This window comes from Dreissena polymorpha, chromosome 4, assembly GCF_020536995.1.
Source record: "Dreissena polymorpha isolate Duluth1 chromosome 4, UMN_Dpol_1.0, whole genome shotgun sequence".
NCBI classification, from domain to species: Eukaryota; Metazoa; Mollusca; class Bivalvia; order Myida; family Dreissenidae; genus Dreissena; species Dreissena polymorpha.
Genome location: NC_068358.1, coordinates 8,927,513 through 8,933,512, shown reverse-complemented (window position 1 = coordinate 8,933,512; position 6,000 = coordinate 8,927,513). Strand labels below are relative to the sequence as shown.

The 6,000-nt window shown below is 34.7% G+C and overlaps 1 long non-coding RNA gene across 1 annotated transcript; it reads left to right on the top strand.

Annotated features, from left to right (window-relative positions):
* Window positions 1–469: 469 nt before the first annotated feature.
* On the top strand, window positions 470–1,730 carry LOC127877580 (uncharacterized). Its single transcript, XR_008048485.1, has 3 exons — window positions 470–559; window positions 771–1,013; window positions 1,635–1,730. It is a non-coding gene; the product is annotated as an uncharacterized LOC127877580 (long non-coding RNA).
* The last annotated feature ends 4,270 nt before the right edge of the window (window positions 1,731–6,000 follow it).

Below are 6,000 nucleotides of genomic sequence, written 5' to 3'. Positions count from 1 at the left end.
ACCTTTGATTAAGTGACTATGAAGTAATTTAACGTCCATGATCGAAACGTAACCTAGGTAACCACTATTGATGGTCGGCACAAACAATAAGAGTCGTTCGGGTGCGTTGAAAAATATATTTTTTCGCATTCAACTCGAAAATTATTTTCTGTAACATCTGCTGTTGCTATATCTGGCGTGACATTGCTTCGGGAAAGGCGTGCATACGAAAATAATGATCGCCGACTCTGACTTTAAATTAACTGCGACAAATTTAGAAATATACACTATTAAATATGATCGCGACATATGCTTGAAGTACTTATGTAATTTGTCATAATGCCACGAATTGTTGATCCGATGTATCATATTTGGCACTTTAAAATTGTTCGCTAGACTCGTATTGTGCAGATGTTGCAATATCATTTTTTATCATGGAACATGTCATGATCGATATATACACCGTAGGTGAAATTTACAGACTATATAAAATGATAAAGCGCAACAGCGCATCATAATGCAATTTCTGAAGGCACTTTAATCAAAATGCTACTCAAGACTTTAGTTGCTGTGTGTTTGGGTGCGTACATTCGTGTAATATGTATATGTACCTACACGTTTTTTAAACTTGGCGTAAAACTCGGAAACGCATACAACTCTTAAACAATAAACGTCTACTGAAATAAAATGTTCGTGAACTTATTAACTATAAAGACATGGTATCAAGAAACTAGTATCATTTGAAATAAAAACAAAATCGTACTTATATTTGTTTTTTTTTCTTTCTTCAGTGGGGCTGTTTTCCCGGGTCGAAGCATTGTCAGTAGCGTGTGCAATCGACGACGGAACTCATTATATAGCGGTCGGAGAAAAATGGGCCTCGCCAACCGACCCTTGTTTTAAGTGCGTATGCGAGGAAGGAGGACTTCTAGCCTGCTTTTCGGACTCTTGCGCAAGGCCTCAGTGTCCGGCCGGGATGGAAGTGGAAAGATCCAAAACCGAATGTTGTGACTACACATGCTTAAGGAAATAAGGTTTGTATTGATACAGCAAAAATGAGATTCAATCAACATGTAAATGAAATTCATTAAACCAATGTGGTTGTAAACAAAAGTTATGGCTGTCGGTATACATATAAGTTAATATGTCCTTGTTTATACATTAAAGTTAATATTTGTATGAATGTAAATGTTTTTGCAATAATTTCGGCTCGTATTAAATATCTAACCGATACATGCGTGAATTGGCTTCATGCCACATGCGGCCGGTGAAGCTCCTGCCCAGCATGAACAATCGCTCAGCCTGGTCAGGAGCTACGCTGTCCGCTATAAAGTAACGCAAGGTTTCGTGGTCTCATAATCGGACATGGTAGCTCCTGACCAGACTGCGGATGCGCATCTTGTTTTGAGCCATGCATTCATTAAACCTAATTTCGCATAACGCGCTTCACATAATATTTGCAGCAATAAAAAAAAACCTGACCGGACACTAGTTTAGTGTGGTTAACTATAATTATGTTTTAATTTGGTCTAGAGGCGATGTACGATCATCCAAAAACGAGCTTTGCACGTCAAAACAGACAATAAGTTATTGCTTTTTAGCCTACACACATCGACATTTCATCAACGACCTATTTTTCTTTCGCTTCGTTTCAGGCAGCCAAAAGTTCAACCCACAAGTGCATATAGGAGGGCATATGTTCGTCTGTCCATGCCTTTGTCGGAAGAATAACGAATAAATGGTCATTCAGCTGTGTTAATTTGTTTTTTATGTTAAGTTACAAATTACGACTATAACTACGACAATTACTTATGAAACTACCATTAATTCTACTACAACAACATCATCATCATTATCATCATCATTATCTTCTTTTTCTTCTTCATCATCACCATCATCATCATCATCTTAATCGCACGTTTCAAAGCAATAAATCAGTATCCAGACATGTGAATTCCTAACATAGTAATATTGTCAAAAGGCCCAAGTGCGACCTCAAATATTCTAGTGCTTTGGCTATTGACTTGAGTGAACATCGGAAAGTGTGCAGAGCCTCTTATTTCGGTGACAAACTTCTTTCATATACATTCAAACTCAACAAAAAACAACATTCGGTACCCCTCGCAGATTACCATTTATCGTACTTATCCGATGTTTGACGGAAACCGCCGAGAATGTGCGATTGCATAAAAAAAAACAATTCACTTAGGCATATTCCAACTTAATGTTATCGTGTTAAAAACTCAGAGCTTTAATTGCGAAAAAAAATACTTGTTTAAGTATAAAAAATCAGAGAGCCCAGCCGCAGATACTCGCCACAGGCGAATATGATGATGAGGTAGAAAACAGCATAGTAATATAATACACAGTACATATAATGCATATGAATATATAATTGTATGTGCAAAACGTATCAGCGGGCGTGTGTGCACGTGTGTGTTTGTTTGTTTGTTGTTGTTGTGGGTTTGTTGTTGTTGTTGTTTGTTGTTGTTTTTTTTGAGGGGGGGGGGGAGGATGGGTGTGTGCATCGATTATACACGTACACACTTCCCAATAAGTACCTTGTTTTAGTATCGCTATACATAAGAGTTCATAATCATTTCGGGTTATTGTTAGGCAATATGGGAAATATATATTCAAAACATGACGCATCTTAGCTCCTTGTCGCGAAATCGCAACAACGTTATGAATTTGTGCAAATGAAGATGATCAATTTAGTAAAGAAATTGATTACTCACTTAAAAGTAACATATAAATAACGGATGCTATGATACGCTTTAATTTTTAATAGATTAAAAGATTTTCTTAAAGCACTTGTTGAAGCATGAGCATTGTGTAACACATGACGTCTCCTTGTGTTATACGTTACAAAGATGAAAAGTAACTCGTGCAATCGCTAGCTACAAGTGTTATTTCTAGTGTTGCGTTGTTATGTACGCGCTTTAAAACGATAAGAATTAGAATTAACACGATGTTGAAAGAACGTGTTTTCATTTATACGCACGAGAATAAGCCATTTACCATTATCAAGTAACGACAAATGCAATTAAGCTTCAAGCATGTGCTACCAGATGACGCACAGAAGCACAAAGGCGCATGGACGTTGCATCAGTTGTGTTATGCCGGGAACGAATAGCAATGCATGATCCATTTGTCGGATACCAACATGCACTTGTATTATAGCATCAACGCAATATACAATTGTCATTAAGAAATATGCAATTGTCATTTTGCAATATAAATGGACTAATGCATATTCCCTTCCATAGGAAACTGGATTGTGTATACTTTCGCTACTGGATCTTTTAAATGCAAATGGGGAGCTTGTTAAAGGGACGTAAAGAAACACAAAGGTCGCCGTAATACATGTATAAGTATTACTTAGCAAACACCTGATGTTATATTCGCAGACAATAATACCGATTGAACAGAAACCGCAATCAATTAAATCACAATTGCGAAGGTACATATATTTCAATACCCTCTATGGATGAGGTTTGTGAGTTGATTGAGGAAAATTGGCGCTGTTAAAGGGGCCTTTTCAAAGATTTCGGCATGTATTCAAGTTTGTAATCAAATGGTTTATATTGAGAAATGTAAGCATTGGAACTAAAAAGCTGTAGGAAAAAGAAGAATAAGATTAAAGAAAGAAAACAAGTAACCCTCAACTGGGCTCAAACCATTGACCCCTGGAGTAAAAGTCGATTGCTCAGATCAACCGGCCATCCGTGCTGATACTACGAATTTTGTATTGTATACATTATATAAGCAATCCTCGTAGTGTCACACAATTTAACGACATCAACAAAACCCCAAATTATTAAATCGTTTCGCGTTGGAACGCTTTATAATTTTTAGTTTTTTAAATCGTCAAAAGATGCATAAAATTGATATTTTAGAGCATTGTAAATGTTCAGTATTACTGTTTCCTGACAAATATCATAACTACCGTACAACAAAAATTTGCGAAACTGAAACATTTTTTACTTTGTCAATTTACCAAAACGTGAAAAGATCCCTTTAATGTATAATTGAAGTAAACTTTTTTTGAAAGGTAGTCCAATTGCCCATAGTAGGATCAATGGATGCTTTGGATTAAAGCTACTTTTGACATTTTTGCGGCCCGCGAAGACAGGTCTATGAGGATTCTAGTTAATGACCTTGTTATGATTCCAATATCAGAGGGTGGGGAATTTTTTTCATGACTCTATGTCATTTTTTTCTCATTAAACATAATTTTATATATTTATTTGAATATATTGGGCTCCTAAAAAAAAAATACTTATCTCTATCCAGGGTACTTCCACCTGTGATCCGACATTTTTCTAACCGTTTAAACGAGGCCAATGAAAACGCTTAAAGATTATATTACACATGTGTAGGAAAACAATATTCGTAATGGTTATATTACATGGAAAACAGGGTAAGGCATGTGATAAATGAATCTTACTGAGGAAGATTTTAATCTTCCTAAGGACGAATTCGTGACTTATGAGCCTTTTAGCCACGTCATCTTAATTCTTCCTGTGAATTTTGAATTCTTCCTAAAGAAGATATTGTTTTACAATTTTGTGTTAAAATTGTTTAGAAAGCGACGAGTGTTTCATTTCATTTAAATTGAATGATCAAATGTACCAAAGTATTGCTATTGGACCTATTTTGTGCTTTTAGCAACCTCTCAATATTGACAACATTGATACTTCAAGTGGAATTGCACTCAGAATCATAACCAAATAAAGCTTTTAATCGTTCAAATTGGCAAACGCACCACCGAGGTTCAAGATATACCCCTTCAAACTAATTAGCGCTGAGCATTCATCATTAATTTACTGCTGTAATAGTCTTGCAAAACATTATTTTGAGATTCATCGCCTCTTAAAATAAAGACCAAAACGTTTGTCATGATTGCATGAAGTCTTTAGAATTACGAATAATTGAAACGGTATTCAATTATATATTTTTAATTCATTACTCTGAACAAACGTGTCATTTCTAGCCGCACTATGTATGCGATCTAATCTTTTCATCTCCGTTGCTTTTAATTGATTGTAATTGCTTGCAATACTCAAGATTCAATCCCTGAAGGTATTATACATACAATTAACATACAGTCCAAACACGGTGCATGCCTCGACTAAAAAGAAAAAAATCGAAAACTAATTCACAAGATATCACGCAACAAAACATTTAGACCGTATTTAAATTATAAAGAGATGTTTTGGAATAAAATGTGCTTCTTAATTGATCATTAATTCAGAAATATAATAGCAATTATTTATACTTGTTAGAAAATAAATATTATGAAGTAAAAGGTATGTTTCTTTATTTATTTCATTCTTTTCAGATTAGTGCCATCATGCAAAGTAAAACACGGATTAACGTTCATTATTCAATGCATTATTATTTCCGAATTTCACAAACTATAAAATATGCAATATGTGTTTTGTTTAAACACAAGGCACAAACATAAGTGTTTTAAAGCCAATAGAAATCTAGTAGTTTAACGCGTTTCTAGCATATTTGATTATATCGCAAAAATCAATACAAACCTTAGTTATATATTTGAAATTGTTTCAAATAAGAAGATGGGTAAAAGGGAGGGGGGAACGGAATATAAAGACAATTTGAAATTATATTAAATGAATATTGTTGGAATATCGAATACCTATCTTACTATGAATATCATTTCATTATGGAAATTCTCTGTACAAAACTTTGGATTTTTGCCACCATATACAAATTCTAAATATGCAATAAAATAATTGATGAAAATAAATAAAAAATAAATCTGCGAGCAATACTTTTTACTCACGAATTAGGTAGTCATAAAGACAGTCCTGTCAACCTAAACTTTGTTGTTAATGCATTACTTGTTACCTTAGCTGTTCAGTCGGTGTCAACAACTCTGACCTAAACATGGATATCATGCGCTTTTTCGGCGTTGTTGATTTACCCAGTTTTTAACCTTATATGACTTTAACATAACGCCAGCAAACACGCATGCATATATTCGAATATTTC